This window comes from Protopterus annectens, chromosome 8.part0 (assembly GCF_019279795.1).
Source record: "Protopterus annectens isolate FY-2018-M chromosome 8.part0, PAN1.0, whole genome shotgun sequence".
Taxonomy (NCBI): domain Eukaryota; kingdom Metazoa; phylum Chordata; order Ceratodontiformes; family Protopteridae; genus Protopterus; species Protopterus annectens.
The window spans coordinates 133836327-133862512 of NC_056741.1; positions in this window are offsets into that span (position 1 = coordinate 133836327).

Below are 26186 nucleotides of genomic sequence, written 5' to 3' on the forward strand. Positions count from 1 at the left end.
TTGTGAGTTTTGGTGTTAGTGTTGGCATGAAGGTGACTGATTTGTGGTCAGATTTAAATAATGCGGGTCCAGCAGTTGCATTGGTGCATCTGTTTGTCATGTTAGTGAGGATCAGATCTAGTATGTTTGTTCCTCTTGTAGGAGTTTGAGCAATTTGTTCCAGGACATCTGAGTTAACAAAGTCAAGGAACTTTTGTGCTAGTGAGTTGGGCTACAGTAGGTTTCCCAGCTGATGGTGGGATAATTGAAATCTCCCATGACCAGAGTGTTTATCAATATTTGGATTGACTCCAGTTTGGTCAAGTAGGCGTTGTATCATGATCCATGGAGTGGGATCTATAAAGTACAGTTGTGTACACTTACCATAAATGTAGATGTTCGAGTGTCTTCACTGTTGCAGTCATGACTGTAGGGTTTGTACTCCTGGCGCTCTGACGTCAGGGAGCATGGCTGAACAGCTGACGCCGGACCCAGACTTTGAGATTCTGGCCGACCGAGGACTGCCTGCCGGCAAGGGAGAACCCTACAGTCATGACTGCAACAGTGAAACACGATGAACATCTAGGTTTGACTTGAATGGGGGTCTTACCCACAGTAATCTGAACTATGAGTAACTCCATGGAGTTGTCCAGTCTAACTATTCGGCAGGTGAATTTATCTATAATATAGATAGAAACACCACCTCCTTTGGTTCTCACATGCTTGTTTTATGTTTTGTTGATATAAAACGCATTGTAGCCTTGCAAGTCTGGGGTACTTCCTGAGGCCTTGAACCAGGTGTTTCTGTGACTGCACAGACATCTACATCCTCCAGTGATAGAAGTGCTTCTAGGTTGTGCAGTTATTGGTTTAAGCTCCTAGCATTTAGCAGAATAACTTGTATTTTGTTATGACTGGCAATAAAAGTTAGGCTTTCACTTACTGCAAATAGAAAGTAAATTCATATGACACCTCCTTTAACTTCTGTGAAAAAATAGTAAGCAAACTTAAAAATACTTTCAACAGATCTAAGTCTAAATGAACAATATATAATATAAACAATAATATAAGAAAAGATTTGTATGCTAAGGTAATGTTTCTTTTCAAAAGTTGACACACAACTAAACTGCCCAGAATGTTGCAGAATGTCATTCATTTTGCCTCATATTTTTGTCCTGTCTCCTGTAAAATTGTTGATTTTCTGGTAATTCACTGAAGGCTAGATTCAGTCAATAATGTCAGCCATTAGAATTTCATATTTCTTATTGTTCAGAAAATGCAGGTTGATGCAAAACCTGTTGCTTTATTAACTCCCAGTGAACTGGAGTAATATTTAAATATTGTCCCTATTTTGATCTTTTATCTCCCCATTATTATTTTTTTTACTTTGTCCAGAATCCTTGAGCAGCTAACATGACATCATGTGAACATAAAAAAAAAAGATATTTTATGACATTCTCTGACGCTAACATTAAAATAAGCACCGATATGCCATCTTTTCATTTTTACAAAGGATAATAAAAGTGAAAATTTTAAACAAGTAGAACTAATCCTCTCTCTCATTTGTGTTTCATATATCTCATTCATTTTAAAGCAGATGCTACATTAGGACTTTGAGAGGATGTAGCCAGACCCATTTTTCACAGCAGTTTTCTGTCACCTTTTTAACTGGGAACAAAATGTGCCATGAAATCTCAAAGGATTTACCAGTGCAGCAAATGGGAAACAGTTACAGCTGAGTATATGGTGGATACAATTTTGTTACAAAGCAGGCATCATGCACCATGTTTTATAGGTAAATAATACAAAGATTATATAGTATGCAGATATGTTTCTGCTGCTGGCTACTCCAAAAACTGAAGGTGACAACAGTGAATGTTAAATACTGCGCCCCCCCCCCCAATTCACAAGAATCTAAAAAGATTCATCAACCAGCAGATCAATGAGGTATATTACATTAGAAATAAAAAACTGTATAGAAGAAATATTCTTATTTATCATACAAAACCCATTAATGAAAAGGTCACCACAGCAACACTGGTGTTTCTGACAGGCTGTATGAACAAAAGAAATGCAGTGACTGCATTACATGGAGCATGTCCTCACTGTACAGGTTTCACAAGAAAACGCACTTTAAATAATGATCGTCTTTGCTTGTGAATTCTTTGGGTTTAACTCCAGTGCATTACTGTGGTATTTTTTTTCATCTAATGGGATTGGCACCACAACATAATATGTGGAGCACACACAATCACTACACAGATAGTGTAACATAGTATGTGAAATGGACACCAACACTATACAGGTACTGTAACACACTATACGGAACATGCATTGTCACTATAGAGGTAGCATAAAATATTATGTTGATTAGACATTACCACTATTTGATAGTTAAGGTCCCAGTTGTTGTTGATTTCTTATACCACCACAAATCAAATAGTCCCATAAATACCTAAACCTGGGATCTACATTTTTATCAGCAAATAAATAAAACATGGTGAGATAGGTATATTATGCAATGCCTTCCCCACCTCTGGAATATACTGCAGTGGCAAATCAAACAGTATGATGCATTATTTTCTTTCAAACGGGAAGTGGGTGACTGGATGGGTGCTCACAAATTCACCCCTGGATTGACTGGCCTAGCCCTTCTTGAAAAAAGAGATATAGTTTAAGGGTGTGTATTAGCAAGTTATAAGTGGTTGCAAGACTAATTTGCCTTGTATTTCTTATGATTCCTATAATAGAGGTTCTGTAACATAGAATGCATAGCTTGCATCATCATTATACAGGTATTGTAGCATAATATGTTGAGCATGCATCACAATGCGCCCTCACACTACGGGCGCTATAACAATATGTAAACACTCACCAGGTACCATAACCTAAGATGTGGAACATGTATCATTACTATATATGTACAACAATATAGTATGTAGTCCACCAGCAATCACTATACATTGCCAGCAACATATTATGTGGAACACGTCATCACTTTAAATGGACCATAGCGTTCTGTGTGGAACAACTAGTGTCTCTACATAGTTACTATAACACAGTATGTGGAACATGCATCACAACAGTACAGGCATCATAACTTAGTATGCAGAATACATATTATCACTGTACAGGTACTGAAACATATGAGGAACACTCATCCATCACTAGACAGGTACAATAAGATAGTATGTAGACCCTGTTTCATCACTGTACCATTAGCCTAACTTAGCATGTGGAACATGCACCATCACTATACACATACAATAGCATAGTATTTGAAATACACACCATCACAGTACATGTATTACACATTGACCACACATCATCACCACACAGGTAACATAACACAGTATGTGGAATATGCACCCTTACTCTACAGGTAGCATAACACAGTATATAGAATATGCAATATCACTCTAAAAGAACTATAACATACTACATGGAAGAGTAACACATATCATCACTGTACAGATACTCTAGCATATTATGTGGGACACACATCATCACTGTACAGGTATGCTAGCATATTATGTGAAACACACATCATCACTGTACAGGTATGCTAGCATATTATATGGAACACTCATTATCACTGCAAAGGTAACATAATGTTGTAAGTGGAAGATGCAAAATCATTGCACAGGTATTGCAGCACACTACAAAGTATACCATCACCACTTATAGATAACATAACACTGTATGATGAACGTGCATCATCAATATAAATGTTACAAAACACAGCATGTGGAAGTCATCATTATGCAGGTATTAAAATACAGTATGCAGAACATGCATCATCACTGAAAGGCACCTCTGCATAATGTGTGGAACACACGTCATGCCTATAAAGGTACTGTCATTTGTCTGGTCAGGATGAAACAGATGAACATGCTTGGGTTTGGTTCAAGCAGCTTTGTTATACACAAACACATCAGAAATGAGGCTTAGTAACTTTAACTTAGATAAACCTATATACAGACTGACTATTTCTCTCATACATGTTCACTGTCTGGCTGCACACTCAAAATGGCAATGAAGCTAGCACATGTTTGCTATTTATATGCACGCTCAGTCCTTGGAAATGCTTCTTAAATGTACAACACACATACATATTCTACATCCTCCCTCTTTGAGAAGTGGTTCATGCGTTATTGACAACATTGATTCACATGCAATCGGTACAAAATAATTCTTTGACATACATTTATACACAGCTAGATACATATATACAATCATGTCCAAGCTGCTGTGTGTTTCACACTAGGTCTGGAAATACAACCAAAACATGTGACACAGAAATCAGACTCTGGTATAGCAACTGGTTTTGTCTCTGTTGAATGTTTAACTTTGGGGACATCAGGAATGGAAGGAGGAGTTAAGACATGTTCTGCAACAGGAATATTATCTAGATTGCTCTGAGATTTAGAGTCTGTATCACAGGAACAATGCTGCAATATCAATTCTGATACAGGAAGAAGATGTCTGCGATTTCTCCTCTACTCCACACCATCAGATTCTATGAAATAGGATCTTAACTTGGTACATATACCTGTTACTTGACCAATCCGGTCAAAACTTTTCACCATTTGTATCCTTACTGTCTCTCCTTCTTTCAATGAGCGAAGAAATCTGATTGATTTATCATAGCTGGACTTCTGGAAAGAATGCTTTCTGAATAGCTGGGCTTTGATTGCTCTGTTAATTTTAGCTTTAAGCCTCAACAAACTGGAACTAATAGGCAGTGTTGTTCTGGTTTGCCTAGATAGAAGTCTCTGAGCAGGTGATTTAAGTATATCGTCACTGGGTATGTTTCTGAAATTGAATAAGTTAAAAAGACATCAGTATTATCACGCTTTGACTTTTCTAGTAGTTGCTTTGCACTCTACTGCACGCTCAGGTAAATAATTTGACTGTGGATATTCTGGACTACTGGTAACATGTACAAAGTCCCATTCTTTTGCAAAATTCTGAAACAATTGACTTGTAAATTGAATGCCATTGTCAGAGATAAGCTTCTGTGGACTTCCATGTACTGAGAATTGACATTTCAACTTAGTAATAACAGTAGTAGGCATTAGGTTAAGTAGTAAATTGATCTCAAACCAATTCGAATAAGAGTCTACCTACACTAAGTAATGCTGATTGTTCCACTCAAATATATCAGTGGCTACTGTTGGACCAAGGTAGTTCAGGAACTTGACTTAGCTGAAGTGGTTCTCTTTATAGATGTGGTTTAATACTATTCCATACTGAACAAGTAGAAAGTACTTTATCATTGTCTTTTGCCAGAGAAGGCCAAAATACTGGTCTTCTCGCTCTTCTTTTGGTAGATTCAGAACCTGGATGACCACAATGCAAAATCTGGATATATTCATGTTGTAAGGAAGCAGGAATTTTAGGTCCTTTGAAAATAATGTCACCTCCATCAACATTTCATCTCTATAAGAAAAATACTGTTGTACTTCGGTGGTATGCTAGATTGTTTTTACTGCCATCCTACCTGAATGTAGTGGTTGAGCTTTTGGTAAACAGGATCAGTCTTTGTATGATCTCTTAGCTCATCAAGTCTCATGGTAGAAAAAGTACGCAGTTCCATAACATCAAAGTCAAAATTTTCTGTGTCTAGCTTTTCCATTGTATTTCTTTCTGGGTGATCTGAATAAGCCAAATAAAGAAGTCTGCCTTTTGTATAGATCATTTTGCAATTGGACTTTTGCAATTTAAGCATCATTCTTTGTAATCTTGCTGGAGTGAAATGCATAGGCTTCTTAAAATAATAACTAGAGGATGATGATCAGTTTTAATCTGGATACCTTGACCATAAATATAATCATGAAATTTTGAACATGCAAATACAATTGCCAAAAGTTCATTCTCAACTTGAGCATACTGCATCTGAGTTTGGGTAAGAGTTCTAGATGCATAGGCTACTGGTGTGTTCTCTTGAAGAATAACTGTGCCAAGACCAAATTCTGAAGCATCACAGGAAAGAGTTACTGGTTTGTTGATATCATAGTATCTTAATGTAGGTGAGGTAGCAATTTTTTGCTTACGGTCCTCAAATGCTGTCTGGTGCTGTTCTAGCCAAGACCATGTAACATTTTTGCACATCAGCTCTCTTAAAGGTGCTATTGACTCACTGAAGTCTGGTATAAAGTTGTCTAAATAGTTGACCATACCAAGAAAACATTGTAGAGCTTGAACATTACCTGGTACTGACATCTCAAGAATGGCTTCTTGCTTGGATGGATCAGGTCTCAAGCTTGTGCTAGTAAACAAATGACCTACATATGTAACTTCTAGTAGTCTGAATTTGTACTTCAGATGATTGGGGTTTAAATTCAGTTCATGTGCTCTGCCTAGAACTTTCCTGCGGTTTCTGTCATGCTCTGCTTCACCATTACCTCTGACCAATAATGACACATGGAAAACCTGAAAACATTTGCTCCATTGCACGCTGAACATAAAAGTACTACTGAGCCCTTGGATTGAATTTCTTCACCTTCATATGCAACATGTTTTGCATAGCCAGCCAAATTAAGTTTCTCAGCAGCTCTCACCTTAGCAAATATGTCTGCTGATATAACACTACACTTTGAACCAGTGTCTACTTTGAGATAGATGGGTTTACCATTGATCAGGACAGTACAAAATACTTCATCCTTTGCCAATAATCTACTGCATTAATCTTTTCACCAACTACTAATATACCACCTACACAGAAAGTAGAATTGCAGCTTTCTATATGATCAACTTGCTTTTTTAAGTGACCTTTCTTTGCAACTGAGTGAGGTTTACTTGATTTGCAATACTTTTGAAAATGGTTCCATTTTTTGCACTTGTGGCATTGTTTACCAAATGCTAAGCACCTTTCTCTTTTAGACTCATGGTTGGCACCACAATTGCGACAGTTACCAATTAAGCTTGACTTGGGTTTTGCTGATTCACCCTTGTGCCTCACTGATTCACCCTTGTACTGCATTGAGCATGCTCTTTTAACTGAACTAGTCTTAGAACTTGCTGGAAAACTACAAATTTTTCATGCCATGCCCAAAGGAGCTGCAACTGCCATTTGCCTAGGTCTATTTCTGCTAGCCACGTGTTGCATGCTGTCTACATTTGCTCTGGAGCCTACTAAAACCATGCTCTTGTGACTCGCAAGCATATTTGTCTGCCTCTCTGTAACTTCATAGATTTGACAAATCTCAATAGCTTTGCTCAGCATTACATCACTGCCACAAAGCAAAATCTTTCTCCAACAGCACTATTACTACCACACACAAGCCTGTCCTTTATTAACTCATCTTTGAAATCACCAGACATGCAGGTATTAACTTTGTTTCTCAGATCAGTAATATAAGTTGCAAAAGTTTCTCCTTGCTTTTGATTTCTTGTGTAAAACAAATGCCTCTCTAATCTAACATTGGTCTGGGGGTTACACATTTCTCTGAATTTACATTCCAAACACTCAGGATCTTCCTTTAATTTAGCCTGAACAACAATATGACAGTTTTCACCTTCACCTTCATACACTGCTGGTGCATATACAAATGAACACACCCTTTCAACAGCCTCTGACCCAGCTAGGTTTAGTAAAATGAATGCCCAGTGCATGCATCTTTATCTGATTAAACTGCTTGCATGAAAATATCATACTGTTCCTCAAATATTCTCCAGTTTTCTGCAACATTTGGATCAAATACAAGTGGTGATGGTTTTCAAAATCCATCTGCCATGTCAACAAACTACAGTAAAACACAATGCAACCAAAGTCTACTTGTAACTGTATGAGCACACATACATACATATATGCCAGAAATGTATGCCAGTACTTATAACTATGCTCAACAGCACAATAAGCCTCTGAGTAACTAAACTCTGCAAAATACTTTGCGAAATAAGTATTCCTGGTACTGTAATACTTTTGGAAATCACTGTACTTCAAGAAATCACCTCTTATCAGTATAAGAAACATTTCAAATAACTGCATTGTACGAATAAACTGGGCAGAAGAAGCTCAGAGTAAGAAACATTTCGAAGTAATTGCACTTTGCGAATAAACAGTACACAGCACACTGAAACTTCTCCAAAATGGCTGTACTTTCCTAAACAACTCTTTACAGTGCAAGAAACATTCTGAAAGGGTGGCCCTTTTGCGAGTAGACACACCCAGCACAAGAAACTTTTTGAAATGGCTGTAATTTGACTGCACTTCACAAAATAGTTGCACTTTGCACACACTGAACTCTTTGAAATAAATGCACAGTAATAAACACATACTGTAGGTTCATAGATTAGTACTAGGCTAACTGCCCTTGCGAGCCATTTTAAGCCTAGCCAATTATACCCTGTGAGATTCAAACCCTGTACCTTGTGTTTGTAAGGCAAACACCTTAACCATTAGACCACCCTCCCAACCCTAAGCACTTTTACACACTTTGAGATACTTCGAATAACTTTAAGTATGAATAGTTTCAATCAATGCAAAATAACTGCTTATGCCAAAATACTGTAATATGCCAAAACATGCAGTCACCTTGCCTTATTTATGCTTAATATGCTCTTTGTGCCCTTTATTTTATTTGTTTTGCCCACTTAATCTCTTTTCATGCACTTTGTTCTTTTCTTGTGCTCGTTTTACTCTAAACATGCTTGTTCTGCAATTCCGAGGTAACTCTGAACCCCTTATGTACTTTTCTGATAATCGTTTTATCAAATATCTTAATTTTGAACATTTAACTTAATTAATAACATTTTTATGCTTGTCATTTGCTTAATAAACATTGCTGTGCTACTCACTTGCTTAATAATGCATTCTCTGCCCTTGTAATTCTCAGTTTTGTCTTTTTCAATAAACAAATCGTTCATGCAAGTTTTAATTACCTTCGGTATATTTCTGGACCTTTTTTGCTTTCATTTTCTTAATTTACCTTCACTGCTAATTCTGCACCTCATAGCTCTGGAAACCAGATCCTGGATCCCAGTTCTGACTCCATGTCATTTGTCCAGTCAGGATGAAACAGATGAACATGCTTGGGTTTTGTTCAAGCAGCTTTATTATATACAATCACAACAGAAATGAGGCTTATTAACTTGAACTTAGATATACTTATAAACATACTGACTATTTCTCTCATATATGTTCACTCTCTGGCTGCACTCTCAAAATGGCACTGAAGCTAGCACGTGCTTGCTATTTATATGCATGTTCAATCCTTGGAAATGCTTCTTAAAGGTACAACACAAACATATTCTACAGGTACCATAATATAGTATGTGAAACACGCATAATCACTATATAGATAATGTAAAATAGAAAATGGAAAGTAATTGTATAAGTCTTACTTACCCGTAACAGCAGATGTCTGAATTCCTCACTGCCTCAGTGGCATTTTGGGTTATTTGTCAAGGTAGTCCAGTACTGGCCAGCTTTCAAAAGTTCAGACTTCCCTCCCTCTCTCTTTCTGTGACAGCTAATTGGCTGAGCATATCATGAGATGGAAGCTTTCAGCTGTCACTGGATGTGAGTATTCAGGCTTTTTTCCTTCTGCAAACAAGGAGAAGAAAGTACCTGAAGCTAGAATTATCTAACAAGAGTACATTTGCAGTCAATCACAATACCACATAAAAAGCAAATCCAATAATAACTGAATCAAACAGGTTGAAACCCACATCAGCTATGCACAATCTGGGGAGTTGCAGGCTGGTGCTGCCACTGTGGCTATGAGAAATGTGAACATCTACCGTTGCAGGTGAGTAGGACTTATGCAACCATGCTATACTTATCATTCCCACTGCCTCAGTGGCATTTTGGGTAGATTCCCAAAGCTTACTCTACCTGGCAGGTAGAAGGATAAGGATCCAGGAGCCCTTGGAGAATGGTCTTAGCGAAGCTTGCTTTGGAATTTATTAAGGAATAAAGTTTGTAGTGCTTTGTGAAGGTATGAACAGAGAGCCAGGTTGCTGTTCCAGAATATTTCTAGAGTTCACTCCTTTCCAGTATGCCATCAAATAAGATAAAGTTAGTCAACTGAACTTTAACCTTGCTTGGAAGAGATTTACCATGAAGGGAGTAACAGAAAACAATTGCAGAGGACAACCGTCATCCAATAGAGACAGGTTGACCTTTCATAGCCACTGTATAGAACAGCTGTTTAGCATTCCTAAAGGGCTGTTTTCTGTCAATGAAGTACGTGAGCTGCCTGTGTGCATCCAAGGTATGCAGAATCTTGAGTCCCTTGTTTTTGGTTGAGGACAGAACACTGGGAGAGTGATGGCTTGCTTCAAGGTAAATTCAGAAATAACTTTAGGCATGAATGACTGATTAGTGTGTAACACAACCTGTCTTTGTGAAAAATCAGATAGGATTGGCCTACTGTGACAGCTTATAGCTCAGAAACTTGCCTTGCAGATGACAGAGCAATAAGCAAATCATTCTTTTAAGTAATGAACTGTAAATAATTAATTTATTTATTTGACATTTGTTAACCGGGTTGGTCTGACTGGGCAAGATTCCCTTTTTCAGTAGAGACCCGAGGAGAAAAGCTCCATTGCAAAATTTAGCAATGCAGTGATAAATACAAAAACTTAAAGGAAAAGTGTGACTAAACTTTATACAGAGTAACTGAAGTGTTACAAAGAAAAGACATATTAGTAAATCTTAGGTATTTTACACTAAAATTTGAAAGTCAAAGGATTAAAACAAATTTGAAATCGGAGAGCTCAGCAGGACAGTCATAAGACCAATAAATCCATTAGACCGTAAGACCAAATAAGCCTGAGAGGCAGGTTCAAAAGGAGGTAAGGTCAATTTTTCAAAAAGAACATTGAGATCCCAGGGAGAAGGAATTTGATTTTGAAGGGGTCTTGTGTGCAAAACTCTTTCATAAACTGTTTCACCACAAAAAGGGATGAAAAAGGGGAAGCAATGGGCAGAGAAGTTGAGATGGTCGCATGATGCACTTTAATAGAAGCATATGACCAACCATTTCTAAGCAGCTTACACAAATGTTTCAAAACCAGAGGGGTCAAAACCCTTTCAGGACCTCTGTTATTTGCTAGGCATCACCTAGAGAACGTCTTCCACTTAGGAAAGTAAGATCTTCTACTTGTATCTTTTTTTACCTCCTTAAATGCCTGCTGCACATCCTCAAGAAACAAATGCCTAAAATGTATCAAAATAGAATCATCCAGGCTGTCAGTTGCAATTTCTGTAAGTTGGGTTGTACCATGCACCCCGATGCTGTGTGAGCTGAGCCAGTCTGTGAGGAAGCTTGGGGTAAATGCCCTTATTCAATTCCATTAAAAGGGAGAACTAGCGTATCAAGGGCCAAATGGGGGTTATGGCAATGATCTTTGGTAGTTCATTCATAATCTTTAAAAGTAGGTTGGGAATCATTGGAAAGGGTGGAAATGCCTACAGGAACATTCCTGACTATGAGAATGATAGACCAACTGTCTTCCAAGCATGGTTACAATGGTGTATTGAACAGAATTTTTTCACTTGTCTGTTTTGAAAGGAGGTCAATATATCTGCTTAAGGTGTTTCCTACATCCAGATCAAGTACTGAAAGACATCTACATGAACTTCTTCTCATGAGGGTCTGTCCAGGTTCTGTTTAAACTCTCTGTCTATCTGTGCTTTGCTCTTATGTAATGTACAAGGCCAGAAGAGTCAGAGAATGCTGTAGAACCAGCTCCCAGACCCTTATTGACAAGCAAAAAAGAGGATATGATCTTGTACCCCATTGCTTATTCGGGAACTACATTAGTGTAGTGTTGTCTGTGACCTCTAAAACAGGACCAGGAGTCCATAAGTGTTGAAAAACTTTTAAAGCATTGTGAAGATTGGGGAAAGATGGGTGAAGGCTGCCAGCTAGTCAAACAGAATTTGATACATAATTCTATCATTTGTAAATATAAATGTAAAATACAGGCTTGTGTTCTTAAATGAAAGAAAACACTGTAAAACATGAACTTCAAGATTGTAGCAACATTGCCATCTGCTGTAAGGAAACCTAAGCCAAGCATTTCAAATGTTCTTTGAAGTTAAAATCATCGAAATAGTGCTGCCGAAGCGGCTGGCTGAACCCATTCTTTCTATTGTCTTAACTTAAGGAATAATTGCTAGAGTGTACATGTGAAATGTCTTTTATTGTTGTAGTTTCCTGAACAGGTGTTAGATTGCTAAATAATGTAGCCTTTTTGCCTGGGAACTCCAGGCTAAGTGTCAAAATGATGTAATGTGTATACTGGGAAAACCTAAGTGTCAAAATAATGTAATTTGGGAGGGCCTAGCAAAGATGTTTGCTAGTGAGTTTAAAAACTATTGTTCAGAGAGAGACTGTAAGCATTTTGATCTTGATATCAAACGTATCAGCACTCTGCTTGTTGTCTTATGTAAGTAGTGTCTTAGAAGTAGGTTTTCTTGTAGTAATAGCTAGGAACCTTGAAGAAAGTTAGAAAAGTGTTTTTTCTGTTATATCAGAACTTTCCTACTGTATTGTTTTAAGTTTCTCTGTGACCTCTGAACTCTTAGATATCACTGTGGTGTAGTAGTATTGTCTTGTATTTTTAATTATTTATTATTAAATATGTTTAAAAAACCTTTACCTGTGGCTGGTTTGTGTAGAGATAAGTAAGCTCTAGAGTACATTGCATGTTTATAGAGTTTATTGTAATAAGCCACTCTAATAAGCCTTAGACTGAATAGTCACATTACCAACTGGATAATAATATTGCACAGTAATAATTGGACACCCTTTTAAGAGCCTTTGGGTAGCCGATACGTATTAGCTGAAGGTGGCAGAAATTACTACTGTATAGTCTGGGTAAAGTGGCACAGCTGGAGAATCTATGTCAGCCTTTCCCAGGAGTGTCTGTGAAGTTTTATAAATACTTATCTCAAAGTGTGTGTGGTGTGTCAGCTACCTGGGCAGGGACGAGTAGCACTGGTGGGACAGAAAGGGTACTGGAGGTTAGCTTGCCAGCTAGGCTGAGATCTGGACCCTATAGCTGTTCTAGTGGGGAGTTTTATTGGGGACCTGGAAAGCAAGGGAGTAACCAGCCCCACACTGACTGTGATCTCTGTGTGCATTTAAGGGAAATTGTACTTTACTGTGTGTATTTGTTATCCTTTCCTCTTATATGAGATGCCCTCCCTGGCGTAAGTGGTGAGGATTGAGGCTCCTTGATTGCTGGGCCAGGGCACAGTCATCACAGGCATGAATAACTGCCAACACCTCTTTTATGTTTATGTGCTTTGGCATGTTCTGAGGACCTCACAAGCCTTGCACTTGAACTCCCATGGACACAGCTCTCCACACAAAATCTGAAGAGTCCATCTGGACAGATTGGATTGAGGTCTCAAGACAGAAAGGCAGACCTGTACTCAGGGACAGTTGATCCCTCCATCACTGGCATTCCTGCCTCACAAATCCCAGTACTGGTACCTGAAAATCCAAGGGACGAAGGTGCTGAGACCAACAATTCGTCAAGTACCACTGAATTTTTCTCATGTGTAGTCTGGCTAGAGGTATCATGGGGATCACTGTTGCCATGAGGCTTAACATTTTGAGGAACTCTCATGCCGAGACCACATCTAGAAATAAAACAAATTCTCTAAGTCAGAACTTCGTCTTCTAAGAAGAAGTCCATGTTTTTTATTGTGTCTATCCAACACCCTAGGAAAAAAATTAATTGAGAGTGTGTGTGGAAGGACTATTGAAGGTTCATTTTGAAGCCCAGGTGGGAAAAGAGGGATACAAGCTTGTCTAAGGATGCCAAGCACCAAGATACAGAATCTGCACAAATCAGCAAGTTGTCTAAATAAGGAAAAATGTGGATGCCTAAGGTTTTGCAATATGCAACCACTGGGGCCAGACACTTTGTAAACACCCTAGGTGCAGTAGACAGCCCAGAATGCAATGCAGAAAACTGATAATGTTAGCCAGACACAGCAAATCTCAAAAATTTTCTGAAATTGAGAGCAATAGGACTATAATGAAAAGCATCTCTGAGATTTAGAGTTACCATGAAACAGTGGTTTACACTAATACTATCTGTAAAGGGAGAATTCTGAATCTGTTTAGAAAGGTGTTTACATACCGCATATGTAATGTTTGCTTATGTTGTATTTAGGGTTGCCACCTTGCATAAGGCTAATTCATGGAGATGCTATTTTCATGTTAAACAAAAACTGTATGTTTGGCATAAGTGATGTCCAACTCGGAGACGATCAATCTTTGATATGCTAATATTCATTATGATTGTACAATGAATACTATGTACAGGAAAAGTTCAAAACAATAATACAATTGTAAAATAATTATTCAAATGTTCATTGTGTGAGCTTTGGTAGAGTCATGAAAACTACTTGCACTTAAAAGTATATTTCTGATCAGATCTTGCAGCCGCCAACAATTTGGGTGTTTTCATCAAGAATTAATGAAACTCAGAACAACTGTACCTCAAATGTTTGCACACCTGCAGCTCAGCTCACAAAATACCAAGTCCCAGATGATTTCTTTCTTTGGTCCACAAAGAATTCATCACACTGAAAGTTCGTTCACATGAAGAATTCGACACAGGTATAAAAAATGCAAAGGATACAGCTTTAAAGAATTTCTCACCACACTTCCTATGTGTGAATTTTGCAAAAAAATCATTCCATCAATCGACCACTCATTCATTTGTTTCCACCAGCGTTGTTTGAACATCACACAGTTGTCATGCTATTATGTCAACAGGCAACTTGTCTGCCAGTTACTCGAATAAGCTCCACATCACTGGTTCTTTCAAGATTAAAACTCTCATTGCTTGAAATTCTGAATCCTGGTAATTATACCACTTGTCTAGGCAGTTTAAACACAGGCAGTTTAAACACTTGTTGTAGAATTGATAAGTATCAGCTTGGAAGTGCCTTTTCTTATCCTTTGGAATTAGTTTAAGCATGTCTACAGTAGCCTTTCCATAAAATTTGTCTTGGCTGTGATCTGCAGTTTTCTGTCTTACTCCAACCATAATCTCATACAGTTCAGAACTAGTAGTTTGATCCAACTCTAACATTAGCACACTACTTTGAAAGAACTGCATAACATTCTGTAAGAAACAGCAGTATAGTCTAGGTATGGACTTGCTTTCTTCATCTCTAAAGGCATCCCAAATTACTTTGTGGCATTCTTCTTCTCCCCATGAAACAAAGTAAGACTGCAAAGCAGGCCATACTAGAAGTATTCTTTCAAGTGATGTAAGTAATGATAATCATCTCATTGGTAAATGATGAAGAATGTCTTGATACTCAAGTTCAGCAAACTTGAAAAATGACTGGAGCTGTGCAGTTCATTTGACATATCCGGAAAATTCAGCATAAACTTTGAGAATGAGAATTTCAACATTTGTTGACAAAGTTTTGCATGCCTGTTTAACACAATTATGCAGAATATGGCACTTGCAATTTGCCAAAATGAGTTCAGAATTTCTTTTTTTCAGTTTCTCATACACAGAAATCTTCTTGCCAAAATTCACTGCATCATTATTCCCAGAAAATGCAGACACTCCGCTTATGTCCAATCCATTTTTCTCTCTCACTTCAACTAATCAACCCATTATCACCTCACTGCTTGCATCTGAATCCAGTGGCGGCTGGTGACCTCAAATTAAAGGGGGGGGCTGCAGGAGACAGCTGAATGGGTGGGGCCAATGGGAAGGGGTGTGGCAAACTAGAAAGGGGTGGAGCTATGCTCAAAACCACAACAACTAGAACTTTAATTAAATACACTGCCCTGTGTGCCAAACTGTCATTACAAGAGTCCAATCAAGACAAAATGAATCGTAGAAGAAAAAAATATTTCAGTGCATTGGCTGCATGACAACTTACTTAATATCTAGATGGAAACACAAAGGTTGTGAGGCATAAAAAAATAAATTACTTTTTAAATACATTACTGGAATGCCAGTCAAAATCAAGTATAAAAAAAAAACAAGCAGCACTCGACTCAAACCACTTCTCCTTGCACTGAAGTTCTAATTATAATTTATATCTGAGGTGGTGCAGCGGTAGCGTTGTTGCCTCACAGCAAGAGGTTCTCCCATTCGATTCTTGGCTGGAGTGCGGGGAGTGCCCTCTGTGTGGAGTCTGCATGTCCTCCCCGCGGTTGGGTGGGTGTTAGAAAGACATGCGTAAATGGGCATGCCTTCGTTGAAGGTTGAATGTCAAGCTGGCACCTTGGCGTTCATCAAAATCTACTGCCAATCATTAGTGGACCGGAGTTCCGCTGTGGCGACCCCTAACCGGGAAAAGCCAAAAGACAACAACAACATTCAGCTTCATAAAATTATCAAGTAACATGTTGAAAGTAGCAATCTCTGTGATACCCACACTTGTAAAAATGTTTCTTATCCAGAAAAGACCTGCTGCCTGACAACAACTGTCTACTTGTTTCATGGGGAAGACATGATCAAAGTAAAAAATGAACAGCAAACAAGAAACAAGCTCAAGATAAATTGCTTAAAGGATTACTGCACAAGTTATGGACCACACATGATAGATTGGCATTCTGTTTAGTTTACGGGTAAAACCTGCAAAGATGACTCCAAGTCTCAAACAAATGTAATGAGCTTCTGAAAATACTGTAATCCTATCCTTTATTACAAATACTGTCATTTGCATTTCAATACCTAAGGCTTATACGTTATCTAGTTATGTAAATATTCTCTGCATGGCAACAACAAAAAGGCTTTCAATGTTGCTAATTCTTTAACAGTATGCTTATTAAAGTTTACATACATCTTAGAATCTCCGACAAGCTTACCTGATGGTCATTAAGGCATTGCTACATAAACACAGAGCAAAAGGCACTGCAACAGCATGCATTTTCTGAATAATAAGAAGCATAAATCAACAGTATAAAAATATGACAGAAAACCAGAACATTCTGCAAAATCAAGGAAAGATGAAAAGGCACGGATGTACTTGTGGTCTACCTTGGATGGGGGAATACTCTGCACACTTACACTGCATAACTGCTCCTTGCCTTTCTTGGACACATCCAGAGCCACTACAATGGAGAGTGGGGTGCAACAAGTATGTCACAATTTGATATGTCTCTGGCTGATGGTGATGTCTCTGACACTAATACCTCTCAAGCTCAGAGCAAGAAATCTGGACAAAGCCATACATAGAAGTGGGGCACAGGCCCAAAAATAAGGAACATTTTTAAATATTGCTCTTATAAACTTAGAAAGATAATAGAATAGCAGTAGGTCTTGCATTAGTATAAATTTTCTGAAGGGTATGAAATCTGAAACTCAAATGTCTGCCATTATTTTCTAACTTCAGTCTTTAATGATTTCCTACCAGTTTGCCAGAAAACCACAATTTTATGAAAAACAGACCAAAAATGTGATGCAAAAATATAAAATTGCCACACAATACAGCTGGGAACCTCTCAAAGAAGGGACACCTTTTTAATATTAATACTGTTAACTTGAGCAGCTGACAAAATAACAGCATCTATATGCATTTCTGAAATAAAAGTAATCTATAACTCTGATCATTACAGTTGTTTATAATTGTAAACCCTCCACGTTTTCTTCAAAAATTGCCATTTTGCAGAGGGATTATTAGGAGGAGAGCAACATTTTGAGCCAAAATTGGGGACAGTTGAGAGGTTTGGATATTCCTAATTCTATAAAGCGATTTATTTGCACTTACCTCTCAACCTCTTAATGCAGGAAATCTGGACAGGCCAAATATATTGGGGAACATACAAACAGTACAAATTGCTCTTGTATAAGCTTAAGACAGTATCCAGAATAAAAGGTTTTGCTTTAGCATGCATTTTTCTGAAGTTATAACATCCGAAACTCAATGTCTGTCATTATTTAGTGACTTCATTCCTAAATGATTTGCCAGAAAACCACACATTTTTATGAGGAACAAATCAAAAATAAGAAGCAAAATCTATTCATTCTGCAAAAATCTGGACAGTTGAGAGGTATAGTTCAGCCGGGGCTGTCTGAGTTTGCCGCCCTTCCCCCTTCACAAAATCATGGTCGAATGGAACCACCCCCCTGCAGCCATTCCAATGTTCCATTCCTTGGTTATTTCATCCCATTTACCATAAACACTGTAATGTGCATACTGCTTTACTTCTGCGATAATTTGGATTTCATTTCAAAGATTTAGTTTGCATTTTACAGCACAAACCCTAATAGATATCTGGTAAACAAAGCAATGCAGTCTCACAATGAAAATAGACTTGGCATTAAAACCTCTCTGCCCTTGAAACTTACATTAATTGAAACAGCATTGAAACCCACATTCAAAAAAAATACATTTTGCCAGTGGCAGATAAAGATTAACTTTGGGCTGATTTCAAATCGTAGGTCCCTCGCACACGAAACATACACGTGCTCTTTGATACACCTTCCTCATTGTATTAAATTATATTCCTTGTGCAATATAGTACAGTTATTAGACAGCATTTTAAATTTGTTTTGAACATTTTTCCACTAAACAATGAAACAAAATGCATGCACCAATAATGACAGAACTGCCCAATTCAGAACATTTCTATCATAAAAGTCTACTCAAATTTCTAGTAATATTGCAATAGGGAATGGATGGCAAACTGATAACAGGTTCATAGTTACTAGGTATCTTCACCAAAAAGGACTGCAGCATCCACCCCTTTACAATACAGTACAGTATCAGCAATGCATCTACCTACTGTGGGGGTAGAACCCACAGCCTTCTGCATCAAAAGGCAAGTACACTACCTGTTGTGCTATTAACAATGCAAGCAGACTCAGCATAAGCAGCACTAAACCTTTGTTCCCCTGCAGCTCTCAGCTTCTTGTAAAATCTACTTGACACTCAGCTGCATCTCTGAACTTTGCAGCACAAGAAATCTGGAAAAAGCCAAAATTTAGGTGGGGGGCCCAAAACACCAAAAAAAAAAACAGGGACACATTTTAAACATTGCTTATATCATGTTGGAAAGTTGCTAGAATAAAATGTTGTATTACCACCATACATTTCACTGCCAAGTATTGAACCCAGGACCCTGTGCAAAATAGTCAGAGCAACATACCACTATGCTAAATCATCTGTTGTATAAAAGGGAGGAAGACTGGAACTTACATGGCTAACATTTAGTGAATTCAGTTCTCACCATAGCTGTCAACATCTTAGCACAAAACACCTGAAAAAAGCGAATAATTGGGGAATACAGCCCCCAAACATATTCAGTGAATTCAGTTCTCACCATAGCTCTCAACCTTGGCACAAAAAACCTTGACAAAGCCAATAATGGGGAAATACAGTCCCAAAAATAGGGACAAATTCCAAATATCCATCTTATAAACTTAGAAAATTGCTATAATAGGTTTTGTGTAACATGTATTTTCTGAAGAATATGAAGTCTGAAATTCAATTTTATTTATTTAACATTTGTTAACCAGGAAAGTCTGACTTGGAATAAAAGCCAATTTTCAGCAGAGGCACAGGAAGAAACACTCCAGACACATGTCTTTGGAAGATGGGAGGACACCAGAGCAAACCCACAAAAACACAGTGAGGACATGCACACGCCACACAGGAAGCACCCCAGCCAAGAATCAAACCAGACAACCTGTAGCTGTCAGACAACAATGCTACCACTGCACTACTGACTGTGTTCAGAAATGAAAATACAGAAAAAAGAAGTTATGTACTCACCATAACGTTCCATCTGAGTAGGTAACTTCATTTGTCAGCAACCTGTGGGGTATCAGATCTGACCCGGATCAGAGCCGGCAGCTTTCCAAGCTAGAGATCAGAGATCCTAGCTCCTCCCCCTTACCCATAATACCCTGCTACCTCCTTCCAGTCCTCAGATCCAGTTTGCCCAAATATCAGACAGCACTAACACAAACACAAACCTGAACCTCCTAACCTGATATCTGCCAGGAGTGAATCACTTAATCATCCATGTAACGAACTACAGGTTAGGGGGATGGAGGGGGGGGTTGGTTTCTGACAAATGAAGTTACCTACTCAGATGGAACGTTATGGTGAGTACATAACTTCTTTATCTGAAGTAGTTAACTTCATTTGATCAGCAACCTGTGGGACAGAGTCCCCACCTACCAAAAACTTGGGAGGTCCTCAAGGAAGAATATTCCGGAGCACTGCAGAGCCAAAGGCTGCCCTACCTCTGGATATCAGATCTAATTTATAATGAAAAATAAAGGTATGAGAAGAATCCCAAGTAGCGGCTGAACAAATGTCATCCAAGGGTACCCTTGACCAAAAAGCGGCAGAAGTAGCCATAGAGCGGGTAGAATGAGCACGAACCCCTACGGGCTAAGGCTGACAAGAAATTTTGTATGTAAGTAAAATGCATTGGGATATCCACCTAGCTAGGGTCACCTTCATTACAGATTTGCCCAGAGATGGCTTAGCAAAAGAGACAAAGAGCTGCTCCGACTTACGCGAGGCAGCTGTTCTGTGCAAATAAAAGCGCAATTGTCTATGCACATCCAATGAATGTAGTCTGTACTCTCCTTTGTTCTGGTAGTTAGGAAAGAAAACAGGCACATTAATGGATTGGTTGATGTTAGCCTCGGAAGCTTCTTTGGGTAAAAAGGAGGGATTAGTCCTGAGGGATACTCTGTCCTTATGGAAGACAAGATATGGAGGTTTAGTACAAAGGGCCTGAAGCTCCGACACCCTTCTAGCTGAGGTAATAGCAATCAAGAAGGCAGTTTTCCAAGACAAACACTTTAAGTCAACCGAAGCTGCAGCCTCAAAGGGGGGGCCAGTAGGAGCCTGGAGGACTAAGGTTAGATCCCACGGAGGGACCACATTCTTGACAGGAGGCCTTAAAAGGAAGGGACCCTTCAAGAAGGTCTTACATATCTTAGAGGAAGCTAAAGGACCAAGGTTGTCTCCTATGTGAAAGTGGGAGATGGCCGCCATTTGAACCTTCACAGTTGAAGTACTGGCCCCCTGATGAAAGATGTGGGATAAGAACTCAAGTACTGCTGGAATAGAAGCCGTAAAGGGGTCCAGATTCCTTTGCCCGGCCCAGGTAGAAAAACATTTCCATTTACTGTTGTAGACTTTCCTGGTAGAAGGTTTATGTGCCACCACCAGGATGGATTTCACTGTGGATGAGATGCCAGGAGTCCTAGCCACTAAGGGAACTCGATCAACCAAGCGGAAAGCTTGAGGTCGCCCAGGTTCGGAGTTTTCAATCCTGAAGGATGAGAAATCAGATCCGGAATGGGATCTAAGATCCAAGGAGGAGCCATGAGGCGAGACCGTAGGTATGGGAACCAGGTTTGATGAGGCCAGAATGGGGCTATGAGGATAACTTTGCTCCCCAACCGCCGAGCTTTCTGCAAGAATTTTGTCATTAACGGAAGAGGAGGATAAGCATAAAGAAGACCGGATGGCCAAGCATGAACTAGAGCGTCTCTGGGGGTCTTCCCCGGAGGAGGGATTAGAGCAAAACACTCGCTGCACTTTGCGTTCGAAGGCGATGCGAACAGATCACAGCTAGGTTGACCCCATTTGAGGAAGATCTGTTTTGCTACTAAGGGGTTCAGAGACCACTTGTAAGGTGAGAGGATAGTCCGACTCAGCTTGTCCACTAGAATGTTGGACTGACCCGGAATGTGCGTTGCTAGCAGAAAACGGTTGGTGGATATCGCCCACTCCCAAACTCTCTTGGCCTCTCGGCAAAGGGGGTAAGACCTGGTTCCCCCGTTTGTTGATGTACCAGACGACTGACATGTTGTCTTTCTGAATTGCAATAGTCCCTAGAGGAAGAAGGGCATGGAGAGCTTGCAATGCTAGAAGCACCGCCCTCATCTCCAGAACACTGATATGCAGAACGGTCTCTGTTGGAGTCCACGTGCCTTGGACGGTTCTGCCCATGCAATGCCCCCCACCCACCCTAGGCGAGAAGCGCCCGTGGTCACCGTGGCTTGGGGTAGAGGCATCAAAAAGGGCTTTTGCTCTCGGGAATGGAGCCACCAAAGTAGAGATTCCCTGCAAACCCTGCTGAGGGGAATCGGGGAGTACAATGGATGTCGAAGGATGAACCACTGGACCTGTAAGGTCCATTGAAGAGCCCTCATATTCAAGCGGGCTAGGGGTGAAAGGTTGATAGCTGCTGCCATAGACCCTAGAGCCCTCAGGACTAATTCCGCTGGTGGGGTCGGAGACTGGAGAAGGGCTAAGACATGGAGAGTTAGATTGCGGAGTCTGTCCGATGTCAGGAAGACCTTGGACTGAAGCGTTTCTCTTCTGGCCCCTATGAAGTCCAGGACCTGAGCAGGCTGAAGGGACAATTTTTGTAATTTATGGTGATCCCCAACTGATGGGCCAGATGCATGAAATAATCCCTGGCCGAGCATAGTAGATGCCTGGTGGGGGCGGTGAGGAGCCAGTCGTCCAGGTAAGGAAAGACCTGTATTCCCTGAAGCCTCAGGTGGGCTGCTACAACTGCCATGACCTTGGTGAACACCCTGGGGGCTATGGTGAGGCCGAAAGGGAGGACCCTGAACTGATAATGACTGGCCCCTAACCGAAAGCGGAGAAACCTCCTGGATCACCTGTTCATTAGAATGTGATAGTATGCATCCTTGAGGTCTATGGAGCACATTCAGTCGTTCTCCTGTAGGAGGGGGAGAATAGATTGAATGGTGACCATCCGGAACTTTTCCTTGGCAATGGACAGGTTCAATGTAGACAGGTCGAGAATTGGCCTTAAGTCCCCCATCTTTTTTGGCACCAAAAAGAGCCTGGAGTAATTGCCTAATCCGGACTGGTCTTTGGGGATGCGCAGGATGACTCTTTTTCTTAGCAGCTCTTTTATCTCTAAAGCTGCCACCTCCCTCTGATTGGGTGGGACATCGGGGAGGCGTCCCAATTGAGGGGGAGGATTCGCGAAGGGAATAGAGTAACCTCTGGATATTATTCAGAGCACGCAGCGATCTGTCATAATGGACTCCCAATGTGCTAGGTGTTCCGAAAAACGCCCCCCGACTGCCTCAAGAGAGGAGCAGTCGGACAACCACTCAGGGTTGCTGTGCGGGTCGGTCAGAAAAAGATTCCCTCGACCCGAAATTCTTCGGGCCCCCCCCTCTGCCTCTGGGCCGGCGTCCACCTTGTCCTCCCCTGCCTCTGAATTATGAAGGGTCTGGAGCGAAACGGGATTGTTGAGATTTCCGGAACCACATCTTCTTTTGTCCTCTCTGGTTCCTGGAAAAGGACCTTTAAGGAGCCGAGAAGCGGATTCCGATGGCAGACGTCTTCCCGTCTTTCTCACTCTGGAGTAGCGTACCGCGGACGGTCTTGCCAAACAAGGTAGAACCATCAAAACGGGCATTCGCGAAGGACACCTTGAAAGGTTCTGCAAAATCACAAAGGCGGAGCCAGGCATGGTACCACAAGGCGATGCCTGCTCCACTGGCTCTAGCCACCCCCTCTATGGCATGGGAGAAAAGCCGCATAGAAGTGTTGGAAACCGACTTTAGAGTGGCCATTCGTGTCGAGAAGGTTCTTTTGTCCTCGGCCAACATGGACTCCGGGGGTGACACAGCGTACTCTTTGATTAGGTCCCGCTGAAGTCGAATCACATGTGCAAAGTAGTTCAGTGCCCTTATGGAGAAGGTGGCTGAAGGGAACATCCACTTTCCAATGCAGTCCATCGCCCGAGACTCCTTGTCGCAAGGATGCACCAAGGAACTTTCCTGAGCCAGTTCCTTTTTGGTGGCAGCCACCACCACCATGGCATCTACTAGGGAACCTTTGCTCCACGCCGTCCTGTCTGTCGGGTGACTAAGGATTTTATCAGGTCTTCTGGGGATTGGCTCTACAGTGTCCGGCTCCTTCCACGCCCTGGTAGTTATGAGATCTACCAAGGGGTCGGCTGGAGGGGACATCCAAGAGGTAGATGGGCCTGCGTCAAATGCCTCCAGAAACATAGACTCATCCGAGGAAGGTTTTTGGGCTGACCACCCCCCTCTAATGCGCAGCATCTCCATGATGTCTCCAAAGGAGACATCTTCGGGGCGTGACCTGGGGGAACCTTCCCCCTCCTCCAAGTCAGTGTCTTCCGTGAGGGACTCGGGGGAGTCCAAGTGCCTCCTTTTACACTTTCGTTTGTGAGGAACCTCCTCGGGGGGGCTGTCCGAGGAGGGCTCACCAACTAGGTCCTGTTCCTCTTGGGGAACCATCTGGGACGTAGGCGCAGGCTGTCCCTGGGGCTGGATGATGGAAGTCAGGCCCGTCTGCAAGGGAATGGCAGGTAGATCCGTAGCATGAGCCAGGGGCCTCAAATCCCTCGAGAGGACCCTCTCCACACCGAAGGCCAACTGTGAACCACTCTCCCAAGGATCCGAGAGCAGACCCCTAGGATCTGACATGTGGATCGGCGCCAGAGCCAAAGCGTTCAGACCCGAAAGAGAGGTGTGCTCCGACCGCATCGGAGCCGAAGACACACTCACCCCTCCGGATCAGAGGCTCGGCTCATGGCCATGAGAGCTTGGATCCGAAAAAGGACCTGACAAACTCGAGGGTACAGCTGGCGTCTAAGTAGCGATGACTACCGGCGCCAACTCCCCGGCTCTGACGCTACCCGGATTCGACAGCTCCGAAACCTGATAATGGATCGGAGAAGGAGCAATAGGGGCAAAGAAAGGGGCCAAGCTCCCTCCAGGAGGGGGGGAGGCAAGAGCACTCCCATCTGCATCTGGGCCTGGAGGAAGTGATGCATCATCCAGTCCATGTCCGCATCCGAAAGGCTCCTAGTTGACCTAGAAGAGGCCGCCGAGGCTGGCCAGGAAGGCCGCCTCGATGACCTAGAACGTGACTGGGTCTCCTCCTCCGGCTCCGGAGAGAAACGAGGAGAATGGAGCCGAGAGGGGGAAGATCCGGAGACCTTCAAAGGAGAAAGGAGCAACTTAGCCGGCGGGGCCGAGGGATCCAAATCGGCCCGCCGCTTATGGCTCCTATGCCTCTTCCTGTCCCTTTCCTTTTCTCTATGTTTGTCTTTTTTCCTGACGTCCCTCTCTCCCTGGGACACTGTGGGAATTTGAGTCCCGGCCAGGGGAGCAGGAACAGTAGGCTGAACAGCTGCAGCTACGGCTGGTGCCACTGAGGAAGAGGAGGAAGAAGCAGAATCCGAGGGCGAAAGGCCCGCAAGGATTACCTTAGTCCTCCTGTCCCTCAAAGCCCAGGGGTTGAAGGCGGCACAAATCAGGCAGCCTGATGATAAATGAGCAACCCCCAGGCAAATAACGCATTGAGTGTGGCCATCGGTTGGGGACAGCTTATGACCACACCCAGAGCATTTAGAAAATATGGCCTTAGGACCTTCGGCCATGATAATTACACACACACCCTCACACACCGATAAGGGGAAGGGAAAGTTAAGATTAACAGACTACAAAAAGGAAACAATTTAAACTAATAAACTAGGGATTGACTAATACACACACACACACACACACACACACACAGAAGTTTGAGAAAAAACAGAGTAAAAAACCCTATGAAAACCACTCACAAAACCGCCAGGAGCTCATCACTCGTGTTCCAAGAAGCTGCAGCAAATGAGATATGGGGACTGGAAGGAGGTAGCAGGGCATTATGGGTAAGGGGGAGGAGCTAGGAGCTCGGATCTCTAGCTTGGAAAGCTGCTGGCTTGGATCCGGGTCAGATCCGATACCCCACAGGTTGCTGATCAAATGAAGTTAACTACTTCAGATCCATAGATTTTATGAGGAACAGAACAAATATGAGGCAAAAATCTGCACATTTTTTAAAATGATGGTGGGTAGGGAATTCAGGCTCTTGCCACTTGGGGCCAAGAGTACAGGCTTCAAGCGTTATTCTCTACCCACCACAATGTAGCAACTGGGGCATTTCACACACACTGGATATAAAAAGTGTACACACCCCTATTAAATCACTTCACACTTTTCCAACATTTAATGTGACCTATAACCTGTACAATTCGATTGAAAACAAACAAATCTGTTAGGAGAAAAATATAAAAAATAAAAAAATGTACAATAAGCTGGTTGCATAAGTGTGCACACCCTTAAACTAATACGTTGTTGAAACACCTTTTGATTTAAATTATAGCATTCAGTCTTCTTGGGTACACACCTGCCATCAATTAAAGAGACTCTGATTAACCCCAAAT